The sequence below is a fragment of the Zonotrichia leucophrys genome, chromosome 1, assembly GCF_028769735.1.
Source record: "Zonotrichia leucophrys gambelii isolate GWCS_2022_RI chromosome 1, RI_Zleu_2.0, whole genome shotgun sequence".
NCBI lineage: Eukaryota > Metazoa > Chordata > Aves > Passeriformes > Passerellidae > Zonotrichia > Zonotrichia leucophrys.
The window spans coordinates 88354182-88369935 of NC_088169.1; the positions used below are offsets into that span (position 1 = coordinate 88354182).

At 38.0% G+C, this 15754-nt stretch overlaps 1 protein-coding gene across 11 annotated transcripts in view; it reads left to right on the forward strand.

Annotated features, from left to right (window-relative positions):
• LOC135451757 (trypsin-like) overlaps positions 1-15754 on the forward strand; it is a 67942-nt gene that overhangs the window by 32658 nt on the left and 19530 nt on the right. For 7 of the 11 annotated variants that reach the window (XM_064721325.1, XM_064721317.1, XM_064721269.1 and 4 more), the window contains exon 2: positions 12269-12353. The exons of the other annotated variants lie outside the window; for them this stretch is intronic. The gene's annotated coding sequence lies outside the window, so the exon portion shown is untranslated. The remainder of the gene's footprint in view (positions 1-12268; positions 12354-15754) is intronic. 11 annotated transcript variants of the gene reach the window in all.

Sequence of the window (15754 nt, forward strand, 5' to 3'; positions counted from 1 at the left end):
CAATTTCTTGTGCATCTGCTCACTGACAGAGCATGGGAAACTGAAAAGTCCTTGACTTAGAGTAAGCTCTTCTTAGCAACAAAGGAAACATCAGTGTGTTATCAACTTTATTTTCATACTAATTCAAAACACAGCATTGTGCCACCTACTAAGAAAATAACTCCATCCCAGCTGAAATCAGGAAAAATATCCTCCTCTGCCTGAATATCACCACTCTGTTCTTGCCCAGATGTTCAACACCATCTGAGTTCCTGCAGAGGCTTTAAGGGATTTAGAGATATCAGCTCACATTGTGAAAGATTAACAATGAGCAGTGACACCTTGTCTCTGAGCAAGGCAGCCCCTCCACTACAACAGCTGATAAAAGACAAGGTGATGTGGGACATGTATGGAGGTTTTTGGTGGCCTTTTCCAGGAAAAATACGCTAGAAACAAACCAGAATTTACTGTACAATAAACAACTACATGTTGATTGCAATATTCTGCCATTTCCCCTTCCTTTCCACTGGCACTGTTATCCTGCACATGGAAGACATCAGTTAAATACAAATTCACTACATGTCTTTGAAATTTCACACCAAAAAATAAACTAAAACCAACCCAATCCAAACCTTTACAAGAATTTTCTGGAAAATAAATACTGGGAAAATTTAAATATCTTTCCTAACTAAGCCACTGACTAATATTTTACGATTTTTAAAAAATTCCTGATTTGATATTTGGTGCAAGAAAGTTTTGGGCTGTTTATAGTGAAGGTAGGAGGTGTTAAAATTGGTTTCTGTGCTGAAACTCACCAACTACAGAACAAAGGATCTTTCAATTCCTAGTAAGAGTTGCACTGTCAGAAAACTAGAGAAAATTCACCCAGGTATCCCTGCATGTATTGGCAAAGTTAGGAGTAAGGAAATTGATTGGGGTCCATGTGAAAGCCTGAAAACAGACTAGAAGTTATGACAAGAGCTTTATGTTGAATTTTGTGAAGGGAAAGCTAAAACTCCATTGACAGTTTATGCAAATTAGACCATGAAAATCAGTTAATGTTGCAGTTAATGGAAAACAGGTGAAGTCAGCCAAGTGTAGAGAAATGAGGCAGACAAGCAGATTCCAAAGAGGAATGTAATATATCTTTGAGAGTTGTATGCTTAAAAAAATAGATGCCCCAAAGTTAAATATGAACAGTTTTTACCTGTCAAATGTAGTGGGAAAGAGGAAGAATTGCATGCAGTGGTGCACTCTGGTTTTTAACTTCTGGTCTAAGGCCCACAGATTAGAGAAGGCAAGTGTAAAGAGTACTTTAAGAACACAGGGCTCTCAATCTCAATGGCAGTTTGTTGTTCTGCATGAGTTATGTGTTGTTTGAAAGACATAGTGCATCTTCAGTGGGCAAACAGAAACCAGAGAGCAAGCCAAACAAAGGGATAAAGAAAGAAGAAAGATACACACTTCACATTAGACTCAGGAGATGAAGAGTCTTGAGAAGCGATCAGGAAGAGAAGACAGTGCTGAAGTAGTGAAACCCTAAAAAAGTTGACAGCAAAATTTAAATTTCTAATGTAAGAACAACAAGATATGAGATATGATGTTTATATTGAAAGTTCAAGTGGGAATGTTGAATGTATTATTTTACAGAAAAGAATTTAAATGGACATTAGGTACTTAAAGTCAGATTGTACTCACTTAACTAAAAACTGGGTAACTGGATAGAATATTGGAAGTTCTATTCCAAAAGTGATTACATAAAAATTGCACCTTCCTACTCAACAGATTTGATTGCTGTGTTTATTCAGAGTCAGATCTATTTACCTCAAAGACAAAAATATGCCTTTACAACTTTTATTCCTGTCCTGTCTCCTAGCAGAACCCACACAATTCAGCCAGGGGTCTAGATGCTATTCATTCTTGTGCAACAGCTAAATTACTTCACATCATTCCACCAAATATAAGAGCAATCAGAACAGATTCAGTGCAGATATCAGGGAAATAAGTTTTACATTCTGCGTTGTGAAATAGACCACAGAAGATTTTATTGGTTCCTCCTAGTCTTAAAAATCGGACAAATTTGACTAAACATTATTTTAAAATACTGACTTCCCTAAAAGTCATGGGTTTTTCCACTGACTTCAGTCAAACCTGGATCCATGAAGACATAAACTAATTCTCAATCATTTTCTGTCTTTTATTGGTGTGAATGCAATTGGCCTCTAGGAAAAAAAAATCTTTGGTTGGTGCTGTTGCTGTTAAAGAGGCTTCATCCAGATTCTCAAATATTCGTCACTTTTTATAACATACAAAGGTACATACATTTATATACGTTTATATACATTTGTTATATAAAGACACTTACAGAAAATACCTAGAATTGACATCACAGCAAGGTTCTTTAATTCAGATTGTACTCTCATATTTAACTGAAAACTGGATAAGATGTAAGTACTCCAACTACCTAAGCAATGTGAACCATAGAGATTCCCCCCTTGATTCTTTCCATTATTCTCTCTTCTTCCCAAAGTGAAAAGTGAGGTTTTTCAATTCAACTTACACAAAGTTCTGGTAACGTGATATAAGCTGAAATTAAATGTGAACAAATTTTGGCTCTTTCAAACAAAAACTTCTGCTTAAGTCAGAACAGGTCAAAAAGAGCAAATTGAGCAAATATCTGAAAATACTTCTTCCAAGAGCTATAAAAAACCAATAGAAAGCAAATCTAAAAGGCAAACAACCTGTTCTCCCTCAATTTTACAGTAGAATTGTGCTTAAATGCAATTGATAGCCAAAAATATTGTAATTTAAATGGTAAAGAAAGTTTAAGAAAATTTCAGTGAGTTTCCAGAAATAGCGATCTTTAAAGCAAAGTGAAGAAAAAAACTGTATTAAAAAACTTTCATATAAAATGTGGCTGAATTTACCTTTACAGCTATGTGAAAAGACCCTTGGTCACAGCCTCAGTGATGTAAACTGGAATAGCAATACTTGGAATCCAATCCATTACTATTTTTTTAACTACCCTATGTAGCATGCTATGGTCTAGGACTGGTAAAGGTTTGGGCTATGTATAAAGAAGGCATATGCATGAAGGGACCATGACGACCATAACACATTCATTAAAAAAATGTCTTATGGCTAATAATTTCTAGGCTTTTTAAAAAAATAAATTATATCATTAATGAACTCAGAGAATATTTTAGTTAAAGAAGAATAGACACAAGTTCTACAGGATGGTGCCAATACACACCACAACTAAACAGCAAACTTTGCCAGCAATGTGTAGGGACACTAAATATTGTTGAATGGAAACTCTACAGAAGCAGATTAAGAATATATAACAAATATAACAAATACCATTGTGGTACCATAATCAAAATGGAATCTGATAATTTTTGTAATATCCTAAGATGAATTTGGGGCAAAAAAAAGGGGTGATGATTTTAAACAGTTATTTTTAGTGTCAGCACCAAACATTTACTATTTTCATAGCACTCAGCTTAGACAATAAAAACAGGGCAGTGAGTCAGTCTTTACCTTCAGCCATTCAATGATGCAATAGTTCTGTTCAAAATGCCTACAGAAAAAGCCTGAAATTGAACAAAACATTGCTCTTTAGCTTGATTACATCTCTGAAAATATACACCTTTTTAGAAACACAAAATCAGATGAAGAAAAAGAAGAGAAAAAGAAAAAAGAATAAAACCTAAAAATATTCCTATCCTAAAAATGCAATCTTTACCTTTTTAAAGGTTATTTTTAATTGACTACCTTAGCAACTGCTTTCATTTCATAGGGACTGAACTAGGAAACATCGGGGTTTATATGCACCATGGAAGGTATGAAAGCAGGATGTCTTTAACATACAAAATTATTGTGGTTTAACCCCAGCCAGCAAGGAGGTACCACACAGCTGTTCTCTCACACCCCAGCTGCCTTGGCCCCACTTTCCTCTTGGGGGAGGAGGATCAAGAAAAAATGAGATCGGAAAAGTTTTATAACTGAAACACAATGAAATTTAAATATTCTACAAGCGATCCACAACACAGTCATTCACCACTGCCTGACGGATGCCCAGCCCATCCCTGGGCAGCAATCAACAGCTGCTGGCCAGCTCTCCCTAGTTTCTTTGTTGAGCAAGACATTCCAAGATGTGGAACATCCCTTTGGCCAATTCAGGTCAGCCGTGCTCCTTCCAAGCTTCTTGTGCATCTCCTTGCTGGCAGAGCATGGGAAGCAGAAAAGTTTGTGATTTAGAGTAAACACCACATAGCAACAACTGAAACATCAGTGTGTTATCAATGTTTTTCTCATATTAACCCAAAACACAGCATGGTGCCAGGTGCTGAGAGGAAAATGAACTCTTTCCCGCATGAAACCAGGAGAAGAATTCATTTACTAAATGCCATGCACTTCTGTGGTGTTGCTGAGTAACTGAAGATATTTAACTAATAACATAATAAAGCTGAACACTCCACAGCATAGGAATAACTTAAAGGAATTAGAAAAGAGCATAGCTGCAATCAGCAGCCTTTGGGATTGGGCAGTTATGAGTAAAGAACGCCAATTTAGTCTAATACTTAAAATCCTTGCAAGTCAATAAATAATGGTCAGCAGTACTGAAAACAATAATAGGAAGTATACTGCAGAGAACAAGGCTGAACACTGAAGAATGGAGGAATGGAGTAATCCTCATGGTTTAGGGTTTTTCCATGTATGATTTGTGGTATTCCATATCAAATTGAAAAGTGGATTCTGGATTCTTGGCCTAGAGCTGCAGTTCCTTGTAGACAATTCACTGACACAATATAACTGCTTTTCTCAACACATTCAACTCCCGGTACTGACTAGAAGGTCTCCAAGATGCCAAGAAAGCTGAGTCTTTCTGGAGTCAGCCTGTTGCCACCCTCACACAGCAGCTCATCCAACAAGGATGAGGTAGTTGAGAATGCACAAGCATTTTTTGAATTATGAGGGTGCACCAAGCTGAATATCACACGCTAACAGCTGCCAGCTGCCCACTGTTGACCTTCTGAGATGTGTTGACCATGTGATGTTGCAGCTCCCTATCAGAAACAGTTCTGATGCAAGCTGACTTAGAAACCATGGTAGAAACAAGATGTTTTCCCTGAAGAGAGATCACAGGGAAAAGACTGCTGTTCCTTCCTGCTGTCCCATATGCTGCAATCACCTCATTTTGTCAGTTATCATGTTCAAAATCACGCTTCCTAGAATCATAGAATCATAGAACCATAATGGTTGGAAAAGATCTTTGGGACCATCAAGTCCTACCCAGCACCACCACCATGTTTATTTATCAAAACATGTTCTCAAGTGCCATATCCACACGTTTTTTGAACACTTCCAGTGGTGGTGACTTCACCACTTCCATGGGAAGTCTGTTCCAGTGCTTTACAACCCTTTTGATGAAGCTTTTTTTTCCCCCTGGTATCCAATCTAAACCTCCCTTGATGCAATTTAGGGCTGTTTCCAGTAGTGGCAATACTTGCCAAAATTGCTCTTCTTCTTTTTTTAGTTCTGCTGATTTGCTGTTTCATTCTTTTGCTGGTCATAGTTAAGCAAACTGCAAAAACACTCCTTGCAGGGCTCAGAGACCTTTATAATTTACCCTGCCAACAGTGACAGTAAACAGATAGCTACTTCCTGTCAGCACTCTCCCTGTGCCCTCTCACAGATGGAGCACTGTTTTCACCACACAAGGTATAGAAAATTCACCATATGTTAGAAAGTTTTCAGGCATGAATCATGAAGTCAGAACAAAACAGAAGAAAAAAAAAAACCCCACCACCACCAAAAAACAAACAAACAAACAAAAAACCCCACCAAAAATAAAAAAAAGCTTTTGCTCTTCTTTTTGTTTATTAGAAGCTTGTATGGGCAGGAACAAAATGGGTAATTTCCACTACTAGATGTGTCCAAGAATGAGCTGTCTGCAAAGGAAATTCCACCTGAATATGAGGAAGAACTTCTTTGCCGTGCAGGTGACCGAGAACTTGATTGCTCAGAGAGTTGTGGAATCTCCCTCGCTGGAGATATTCCAGAACCATCTGGATGCAATCCTGTGCCATGTACTCTAGGATGACTCTGCTTAAGAAGGGGGTTTTGACCAGATTATTCACTGTTGTACCTTCCAAACTGACCCATTCTGTGATTCTGTGAACCCATGTCATTCTTGCGAAAGAACTTCTGGAATGTTCTTCTTTTGCTTTTCCATTGCCAAGCAGAATGGGTTGCAAAGGTACAGACTTCTCTCTTGGACTCTGTAAAGGGCTATATGTATTAGTAATATGATACATTACCCAGTATTCACAAGAATTGATTGATTGAACCATCCTTCATAAAGCTTTGTTGTATTCTAATTGCGCAAAAAAATTATCAAGTACCAAGATTAAGCTTTAGGTGAAAGAATAGTCAAAACAGCTTATAGTTTAGGTGTCATTTCTTGAAATACGATCTGGACTCTGAGCGAAACTGAGTTTCCTTTCTATCGCCACAAGCAAAAAGATTCTGCAGAATAAATTAGGATGCTCACTGGAATCTATGTAAATGTGTTAAAGAAATGTCTTCACCATAGGTTTCCCACAGCAGAGTCTCAGATGTCTGATACCAGGAAGAAATAATTTAGTATTTGAGTGGTACAATAGGATTGGCTCAAGCTGAGTACTCCAAACAAAGGAATCCATAGGAACTATGCTGTTACCAACTAAATTTCCCACCCCTTATGTGACAGTTTGGTCCAATATTTGCATTAGGGTCTGAGGTCTTCTTGTTCTCTGCTGGTTGTCTTCACTGTCTCTAGGCAGACTATTTCTCCTGCTGTCTCTAAGACTGCAGCCTCTGCTGATGGAGGTAATGACCTTCCTTGCTTCCTTATCTTCCACTGTGAACTAGCTGTGGAGCATCCCTTTATCTAAGTACATAAAAATCTCAGCATATTTAGGAAAAAGTTTACAATTTGTGGCCTGAGGCTTCAGCGTGTGCACCTACTAATGCTAGTAAGGTACACAAAGTGACGAATTCCCTTTCTTCCTTTACAAATCTACTGCCTCGGTCCTGCTCTTGTAACAACTCCCAGGGAATTCTATTTAGTTTCTGCAGTAAGTGATTTTCTACTAGATCAAAAAGACTGGTAACATGAAAGAAAGCATGTCATCACTCTTTCCAAGTCTTCTCGTTGCTCTCTTCAGGCATTGAAAGACAAATAGAGATAAAAACCAGCAGTAGAAGATGCTGCAGTAGAACCAGGGAGGAAAGGAATATACACAGGGAACAAGTCCATTCAACAAGAAATCACCATCTTCACATAGACATTTATCACAGTAGATTTGCTACCTGAAAGACTCTTACAATAATACAACATAATGAGGCTGCTGGGATCTGTGGAAATACAAAAAATTAGAGAGTTCTGGAAAACTGTCTAATTTTATAAATTCCCACTACCTTGCACCACAGTAGGTAGTGATTTGTAGAGTAACCAGGATGGATATGAGCCTCAGACACCCATGTCCCTGGTCTGGTATCACAGCAAAAATCCATTTTAAGCTATATTTTAAGACAATATGCTAGATCATGAGACAAAGTGACAAAAATTGTGCCCATCCATTTCTACAGACTCTGTCAGAGAATGTTAATGTCAGTCAGAAGGGCATCATGTGTAACAATTTACATGTCACAGCTTGTTCATGAGAATTAGGAAAGGATGGTTCAGTCTTTCTTATCTTGACAAGGTAGTAATTTTAGTTAGATCACACTTGATGGGTGAAGCCAAAGTAGTGAGAATTAGTCAGAGAATTACTTCTGGAATGAGATAATTTAAAAAGTATTTATGATGTCTGAACTTTTAGCTGCTATGTGCAATGGAAACTGGGGATAGATTAAGTATTAAAGAGGATAATTAATAAGGAACCTGCAAGGTATACTGACAAGTGATGAACAGCCATAAAACCAACATTATGTTCCAAACCCTTTAAACAAAAATCTTATAAAGTGAATTTCTTTTTCACCATTAACATGGTGAAAGGTAGCTCTTTAGGCAGAGATTACCATTGTTTTTTTGTAAACAATCTCATATTACTCTTAAATTTCATGCAAACACAAAAAAACCCCATTTCCCAATCCTTTGAAAAGGTTTTTTAAACTTGTGTACTGATATTGTAAGTTCTTGTAGGATCTTAAAGAACATTTCTTTCTATATCAGTCAGGCCAGGGTGCCTTCCTCTCCGACAGTAGTCACTGAAATTATTCTCCTCTGAGCAGACACCTTGCACCACCAGCTCCTCAAAGCACATATGAAATTTTTCAGAAGACCCCCTTGCCACTCTCTTGATACTCTGCTGTGGTGGGCATTGCAAGAGTGGTCCAGGGTTCCATTAAGACTTCATAAATGGGAACGCCAGTCCCTTATTCAGCACTGATTTCATAATCATCCTTAGCACAAACACTTCACATAATGAACCTCTTTACAAAAACCTTAAATGTAAGCACTATGATTGCAAAGCTGTCATGTTCCTGGAATACTGACTGCCCCCCATGTCTTTAAAAATAGTAAGGGAAGCCAGATGCAGTCACATTCCCCTCTGAATTTAGTGCTTGATTAAATCATAAGCAAATCATCAGACCATGATGAGCAAACCACCCTCTATACCAAATGATGTTGTAATCATCAAAGCAATGCAAAAAATTAAAATCTCAAAGCAAAGGCTGGCTGTTTCTAGTATTTTCTAAACATGCATGGATTGTTGATTAATGTATCTTATACAACCACAAAAAGTAGACCAAAGCATATGATTCATTAAAGTTTGCTGGCTGGAACTGCTGATTGATTGCGCTCACATCCTGAGGATCACAAACATTCTGAGGATTTATGGCAGCTGACTCTAACTCACTTTTTAAGTGATAATATTACAACTTTATTGGGTCAAGGAATGAATACTCAATAGGCAGAAATACCAAAACACAGGCATTGACATCAAAGTATAATGAAGACATATCAGCATCAATAAAGGTACATAAAAAGATTTTTAAGCAACTGAAATACATAAAGGTAGTAAAAAAAGCTAGGCAATTATTGGTGGAAAATATCAGTTATATGGCTTTATGACAGCTGCCTTTCAGTCACTAGACCTTCAAGAAGTTACATTAGAATAATATATATTCAGACCTATATTCAGTGTATTTCAATTGTTGCAAAATATGAATTCAGTGTAATCAAACTATGCTCTCCAAAAACAAACAATGCAATAAAGGTTTATTATGCCTCTGCCTATTAGGAGTCATGTATATAAAGATCTCTGGAAAAGGAAAGATTAGAAACAAAAATTTGACAGTACTTAGGGTAGGAGTAGACTGCAACCTTATTGGTCTGGCTAGCCAGGTTTGCTGCAAGCCTAAGCAATAAAAGAGCACCACAATGTGCACACAATATTATATTTTTTACAAATAAAATTTTTACAGGTGAATAAACTGAGGAACCCTGAATTTTTGTGGTGGCACTAGATCAAACAAGCAAGTGATCAGAGAGGAAATATAATGCAAGATTTATAGCACTCAATTTATTTAAAGGCTTCTTTATTGTTCCTCCTTTTTCTTCTCAGATAAACTCTTCTTTTGGTCTTTCATCACATACTCATAATCATATTCATGTAACAAACATACATTTGTGAATCACAGCATTCTGCACAGCTGCATTTGGGCACCAGCTCTTTCATGCACTGCACCAGAGCAGTTGTTGGTGGAGATTTGTTCATAGAAGCCTGCGTTTTAAGCTTGGTTGTTTCGAACACTCCTGCTAAAGAACAACTGCTAGAACTACCACAAAAATAATAAATATTCTGTATTAATTTAAGCCTGCAGTCTAAATTAATTATTATAAAATTAGTAATGAGTAACAATAATTTATTATTAGTAATTTATATATTTGTATTAATAATTTATTATTACTAATTTATTATTTACTAATGTTAATTAATACTAAATTAGTACTTTATATTAAATTAAGGCCTACAGCAGATTCCCAACAATGTTGACTATGTAACATTCTTATATCGATAGGACACCCATGCTGTCACTCCTTGTTCCTTTCTTTTGTTTCTTTTTGGAACCCATTGATGTAAACTGAATTTTATCAATGCCAGTATTTTATAAATGCTCCAGTGTTTCATTAAAATGCTTTCTCTGATCCCCTGTCTCTTTGCACCTCACTCTGCCCTGATTAGGAATTGCCCAAGCATAAAAAGTAATAGTCAGCCCCCAGGTCTTGAAAGTCAGGGCAGGCTTCAGGTTTCTGCTGAGCTATAAAGAGCAATCAAGCAAGGCAAAAAATTAAGCTTGGGGACTTTTTAGACTTTTTTCAGATGAGCTTGTGGCAAAAATCTTCCTGCTTGCTGTGCATCTCTCTTTTACCCTGTTGAGTAAAAGGGAAATGATACCAAACAAAAAGGAAGTGGAGTGTGAGGATACAGTACTATTCTTTCCTGATTTTTCTGAAGTAAAGCACAAGGGGAGTGTGGGAATCAGTCACGTGGCACTTTCTGTCTAGTTGAAATGCTGCAGGGATTAAAAGGAGTTAACAGCTGTTCTCAAATTTTTGTTTTTAAGCATACCATCCTGAATGAAGGAAGCAGCAGCAGGGAATAAAGAGCTACATCAATACACATGGGGAAACATACTTTGCTAAAGACATGGAGGCACAGTCTCCTCAATGCACAACCCTGCATAAAAAGTATGATGGTTCTCTTGGCTCCAGAAAGCAACTATTAAGAAAACAAATATTGAAGCTACCAGGAGAATATCCCATTAGTGATGTGCTTAAAATTAATTTTAAGTGAGGTCTCTGTTTCACTTGCCAAGAGAACCTAAGGCACCAAATGATCCTTTTGTTTCTGATGAATGCCTTTAATCTCATGTGGCCAGGCAATTGCAAACTGCCAATGCTAGAGAGCACTGAGTTCTGGAAGTCATAAAATATTCCTAGCAGTGATGTCTGGAGCTTTGAAGAGGATCAAAGTACAGGTGTTTTCTAAACATCCCCTGGGTTAATGGATCTGAAGCAGAACACCATGGTTTTCGTCTTCCTTCACTGCAAATTGAACATGGGATATCCATATAAATGTGGCAAGAATAAATGCAATTCTGCAGCAAAATGTGCTTGGCCTTTTATTAGCTCATACTTTGACACCTAAGGTGTCAGTTAAGACAGTATATTTTTGCTGTAATTAGGATGGTAAAGTATTGGAATATGAATCCCAATATTACCAGTTAGATTGTGCCTGGGCCAGTCTGACCCTCGCTGCTAGGCCGAAGGCGGCAGCTGTGGTGCATCACCCCAGAGACACCTTTAGCTTGCCAGTGGTTTCAGCTGGGCACTAAACAAGTCCAAGCTTGTTAGGGACTCCGTTTACCTTAGGAAGAGGCTTCAGGCGAAGGTGAGGACAAAGGAGGGATTCTGCTGGAGGGTTTAATATCCAGAGGTTTATTTCATGGTTACAGATGTCTGAATCTTGGGAAGAACTCCAACAGAATGGAGAGCACATAGCCTGCTTCACCTTTTAAGCTCAGGGGGAGGGGAGGGGAGGGGACAGGTGAACCACCAACCAGGTGGGAGGGGCGGGGTCTCAAGGGGCGAGGGACACCTAGACAGGCCAATGACCTCTGGGCCTGAGGGACATCCTTTGAATTTGACCAACCACACGACGCCTTTGCTGGAATGTTAAGCCTGATTGACAGGACTCACTGAGCAAGGGGGCGAGGGGGGAAGGGAGGGTTTTGGCACACCTGGGTAAGGGACCTGAAAGTTTGAAACACACTGCAACAGTAAAGGAAGAAATGCATGTTTCTTCCACTTTTCAAACCTACAGCCAACCAGAAAGAGTTCATTACATGCTAAGGATAACACAGAAGTAGTACACTGGCCCTGAGGCCAATGCCTGTGCTTCAGAAGGAGATGCAAGAAGCCTCAGATTAAACAGCTACAGAATGACTTTCTCAAAGGGAAAGCCTGCCCTGCAAATTTTCTCTCATCCTGGATTAAAGATGACTTTCCTCCAGAAACACGTGGGCTTTTAACTCTTTTGTAGCTTCTGTTTCTTAAACCCTATACATGTGGTAATCAAAGCCACTGCTTGTTAAGGAAACAAATTTAGAAATCTTGTAACCCTTAATGTTTTGCTTTGGTGGTTTGGGGTGTTTGGGGTGGTTTGTTTTGTTCTTCATAGTTAAAGTCTATTTCTGCTGGTCACTGTTGGCTGCAAATCTTGTGCCTTGACAGACCAAATTTTGTTTCCTGAGACACGATGCCTCTGACTGCTCCCTACAAGAGCTGCAGCTGCGCACAGTTACACACCTGTGAGCAGGTATGTGAATATGTAAGCACATTGGCTCTGAGGAACATGGTCTGTTTTTGTAAACATGGATATTGTCTTTGTCATCTTTTCATGATTCAAAAATAATGAAACACGGAAAGAAATTCTCCGTTCACTATCAATGTTTGTGCTCTGCATTGGCATTAACATCAGCTTGACCAGACTGCTGACCTGAACTAAAAACAGTATAGACAGCCAAGGGAAGAGACTTAATAATCCTATCTGTCTGACTGTCAGATCTTCTTGACAGAATGTCTGACTGAGAGACATAATAGGTTGTTTTATTTTATTTTAGTTTTTCAAATTAAAGTGAGAATTATTATTTTTTTAATTGATGGGGGCTTGTGAAAAAATACCTTCCATAACTGGGGAAATCAATAAACACTTCTCATCTGAGACCTGAAAAAGAAACCAGGCATACCTGTGCTCTGAAAAACTCAGCTAACATGCAATTGGCTTTGATTTTGTTGCCATTTGGTCCAATTCAACTTCTCTTCTATATTTGTCTAGGGGAAGACAAATTCTCCATTTGTTGTGGAAACCAACGGCATCAACAAAATGACTCTTAAGTAACATCAATAACAGGAGAAATATAAATCTTATTTGAGTTTACTTCCAAGGTCTTTAGCCCTGTTTTACTTGTCTTTGTCAGCCAGACAATTCAGAAGGTACACAGAGCACATGTGTGACATGCCTATAAGATTTAATGGCTTTCAGATAGCTAACTGAGGAAAAGCCAAAGCAAAGATTTTCTTGGGTTCTTGAACTCATTCCTCTCCAGGGCTAGCTTGCAGCAAACATTTCTAATGGCTTAATAGCATAAATCAGTACATATGAATAATTTTATAAGTCTCAGGTTTCTGTGAATTCTCTGAATAAGTCCATCTTGTTTGAAACCTCAGGAAGTCATTGAGCCACCATGTGAAAGATCAAAGACCTTGTTCTGAGAAAGAGAAAAATGAAATGCAGTAAAAAACTAGCAGAAAACTGAGAAAAGAGAAAGGAATGCTGTTTTTTAAGAATATTTATAAATATTCACTAGGAGCATATAAAGACTGGACATTATATGAACTGACCCCTGACAAAAGCTGGATAATGTGCAGTAGTTAAAGTAAAGGGCTCTGTTTACTTGGCCAATTTTTGCTCTGAGTTTGACAAATGTAAAATGCATGCTATGAATGCAAGACATGGCAAACTACCCATCTAAGCATGCTCTACCTGTGACTACTAATAACAAGCTCTGGGGCTAAGTGGTAAGTTACACCAAAAAATCATTGGCCATGCACTTTGCCATGCAGATGCATTTTACTGGGAGAGGTGGAAATACAATTATGCAAAATAAGTTGCTTTAAAATAAAGATTGAATAGCAAGAAAAACTTTTCTTAATTGGATGGTTTTGAGTTAAGTCCTCTCTTGCTATGGACTGCCTCTGGATCAGAAGGTTTTTGCAGCCTTGAGACTAAGTTTCTGTGATCAGGCTCAGTCCTATGTTAACATGTATAAATGGTTTTGGGAGCAGATTTTGTTTCGTGTCCTGCCAAGAGTACAGGCAAGCCAAGATATTTTTTGACCACTTATACACAGCTGTGCAGGAAGCCACAGGAGTTTCTATATCAGTAAAACACCATCCTACTCAGAGAGCATTCAGAATGCCTCACATGATTAAAATTTTGTTTTGTTTACAGTTACAAAGAGATCCATTTTAGCATCCAGGAATGGGGAAATAAGTAGGATAACAGAATGTAAAGGGAACACTCCAGAGACAAGCACACCAAAACATTACCACATTCATTGTCAACTACAATAAAACATCATAGCAGTGCCCTTCAGTATGCCCTGAAGCTGCAGTATGCTGCACAATAAAATATTTAATAATTATCACTCTTAGTTAAAAAAAGGCTAGAATAACATCATGTGAAAACCTGAACAGTGAGAGCAACTCAAATAAGAAAGAGCTCTGAAATCACAGGATGTGATCCAGAGAGTATTTTTATTCCAAATACATTAATGTGTTGGTCAAACTGATTAAAGTATCATCTTCCTGCCAATTACTTCCTATGGACCTCAAATAACAGAAGTTCTGCCTGGCGTGTTGGGTTACAATACCATATAAACCCAATTATAGGACCTTGAAATCAATTCAGAGCTGTAAAGAATTGTGCTGTCCAATAAGAATGATATTTCCAAGTCCCATGAGCACTAGCTCTTAATATAGCAATAGAGAGAGACAGGAATAATAAATACCCTCGAGCTTGATTCCACTGTTAACTGGCCTGCACTTGCAGAATTGCAAATGGAAGTTTTGTCTCCTTCACAAACTGCTTGCGTCAAAGCATTGCCTTTCTGTATCTTTTTCGTCTGACTTCTAAGAGTGTTATCTACAACTTGCCTGTAGAGAATATAGACTAGCTCTAAATAGTAGCTTTGCAACTCAGGATGCATGCTAGGGCTCATACAGCTTTTATACCTTAAGATCACTCCTATCCTGAAGACTGAAATTGCATTGAATTAAAACTGTTGTAATGTTTAAGAAAATACACTGTCCTTTGGAGAACAGGGAAAAATGTCAAAAACTGTGTCAATCTTTTTTTCAGTGAAATTCATAGCAGAATTACATAGTAGTAGTAGTCTGTGTCTGTAAGACTATGTATGAACCAGACTTTGTGAATGGGATGCTCTCCTTATAGTAAATCCTTCCCCTCTGGGGTGCAGATCATGAGATGCATCCCAGAGAGGAAGGATTTACTTTTCACTAAATTCAGTGGATGCAGGGGAGCTCCAATCCCTTAATCATTTAGGTATAGTGAACAACCTTCACTGTGCTCCTGTTAACCAAGTCATGGAGCTTGAAATAATCTCATAAACAGACTCTGGGGCTTGGAATTGTGTGGACTAGGATAAATGTGACCTAAATAAGATTGTATAAAACATTTGGTCTGTGACACAGCTGTTGAAGCCATTATCATTTAGCAATTATATCATCATAAAGCTGTCAACTGTGCAGCGCTTACTGGTAGCATTCCAGATTCTGGAAGCCCATGCCAAACACTTCTCTGCCTCGCTTTGCCTCTACAATGAAAAGAATTTTATGTTGAGAGACTCTTTTCAGTAGTTCAATAGTGAACTGCCCAAAGAGACTTTTCGAAGAGACAGTGAAAAAAAAATATGGAATAGCAAGGATCAGAATGGTTGAGGTAGGATTTTCATATCTATTCCCACAGAATCTTTCCTTCAAACCCTTCCTGGTTTCCTACACACTGGCTTCAGGAAGCAGTGAGATGGATTCTTCACAGCTCTGTTCTCTGTAGGAACTACAAACACTTTCAACTGTTTTTATTTTCCTCAGGCATTTTAACAAGATTAAAGAGGGAAAAATGCAGAAGAGAAACAG